Below are 2,142 nucleotides of genomic sequence, written 5' to 3'. Positions count from 1 at the left end.
TTTCTGTTTCTATCTTTATCACTCTTTCTCACTCTATCTCTCTTTAATTCGTATTAATAAATATTAAGCGAAAACGAAAAAAAAAAAAAAAAATTTTTTTTTAAAAAACATGTACGTCGTAACTCTACTAAATAAAAAAAAAAAAAAAAAAAGAAAATTTTTTTTTTTTTTTTTTATTCGGGCGGAAACAGAAAGTCCGTGCAAAGCGCGAAATCCTATTGATCACACCGGCACTCGAGATGAAGCTCTGCCCAAAGTTTTGATTCAAAGCGCCGGCGTTTCGGACCGGGCTGTTACCATGGTGATTTTACTGAGGTACAATACCTTCAGCATCCACTCTCATGGACCGGATTTGAGAAACTATTAAACTTATTTAACAACAACAACAACAACAACAAAAAAATACAAGAAATACAAGAAAAACAAAACAAATTTAATTAATTAATTAAATAATATCGCGGCGAATGAATGCGACGCACGTACATACATATATTATTATTATTATTATTATTATTTTAACGTAAAAATCATATCGAATTCAAATCGATAATTTCATAATTAATTTTTTTTTTTTTGTTAATAAAATAAAACAAATAAAATTAATTTTTTTTTTAAATATGGCGGATTAAAAAAAAAAAAAATCAAATTTTTTATACTCTATGATTATGCGTTATCATTGTTACCATCATTCACACGTGGAAAAAAATTATTATTATTATTATTATTATTATCATAAAGATTTAAAAAATTTTTTCAGTTAGTAATAATAAAAAAAAAAAAAAGCAATAAACGCGAAAAAAAAAAAAAAAAAGAAAATCAATCAGTTCATTGGAACGAACCCAAAATACCGTAGGGGGGGATGAGGGGGAGGGAGGGAGTGAGGTGAGGGGTGGTGGAGGAATTCGTTTTGTATTTTCAATAACTTTTATGGGACTGCGCTATAAGATTTTTTTTTTTTTTTTTTTTTTTTTTTGGGAGTTCGATACAAATAAGTTTTGGTTGTAACAAATGTTTTTTTAAAAAAAAAATTTATACAAGTCCTCCTATTTTTTTTGTGATTTTCTTACGTAAAAAAAAAAAAAAATTAATTTTTTAATATAAAATATTAAATAATCGATTTTTCTCCTCCCTCCCCTTCCCTCACCCTACCTTCTCCATTAGAAATTTTCCCATGGAAATTTTTTTTTTCAAACCCAAAATCAATTCAGTAAAAAAAAAATATATATAATGTAATGTTATTATTATTATTATTATTTTTTTTGGAGAAAATAATTATTGATATTTTTTCTTTTTGTTTTTTATATGAAACAACAACAATTTTCTTTTGTTCTTATATAACTTTAAATATAAAAGATTTTAAGATAATTTAATGATGAAAACGTTTTATTACACCAAAAAATTTACTTCATTTTTTTTTTTTTTTTAAAATCACCATTTTTGTCATCCTTAACAAAAAAAAAAAAAAAAATTCAAAACGTGATAAAATGAAGAAAATAAAATTTTTGCTGTCAAAACCTTTTTTTTTTTTTTTTTGTTAAGAAAAAATACAATGCATATAAAATGTCCTACTTGTATCAAATTACTTTTGACCCATGTTTTATATATAAAAAATTTTTTACGTTTGTTTGTATGAAAATAAAACAATCAACAATTTATTCTTTGTGTGATAAAAAATTTTTTTTTTTAAAAAAATAATGCATACGTTTGTTTTTATGACGGTCCCCCCCCCATTCATTACTCTTTCACAAATATTATTATTATTATTATTATCATACCCCCCCATATCATATTACTAGTAATATGGTGTGCAATTAAACACTTACCCCAAAACACATTATCAGATAATTATTATCATTACCACGTTCATTCCATTAGGAGTCGCACGTTTGTAAAAATTCCTTCTCATACCTTAGTTGCGAACCTAAAAAAAAAAAATTTATACAAAATTTATAAAAAAAAATTTTCGTGTATGAAAATAATAATAATAAATATTATTATTTAAAAAAAAAAAATTAAAATTTATTACCTTTCGAATAACGTATTCATTACGTTCGTATAATTTTTTCGGTGAACACACATGCAAACTTTTTTTTTTTTTTTTTTATATCCGACATTATTATTATTATTAGTGTGACGTAGAAA

Source organism: Pediculus humanus, genomic scaffold (genome assembly GCF_000006295.1).
Source record: "Pediculus humanus corporis 1103172108300 genomic scaffold, whole genome shotgun sequence".
Taxonomy (NCBI): Eukaryota; Metazoa; Arthropoda; class Insecta; order Psocodea; family Pediculidae; genus Pediculus; species Pediculus humanus.
Note: the sequence above shows the minus strand (reverse complement) of the source record.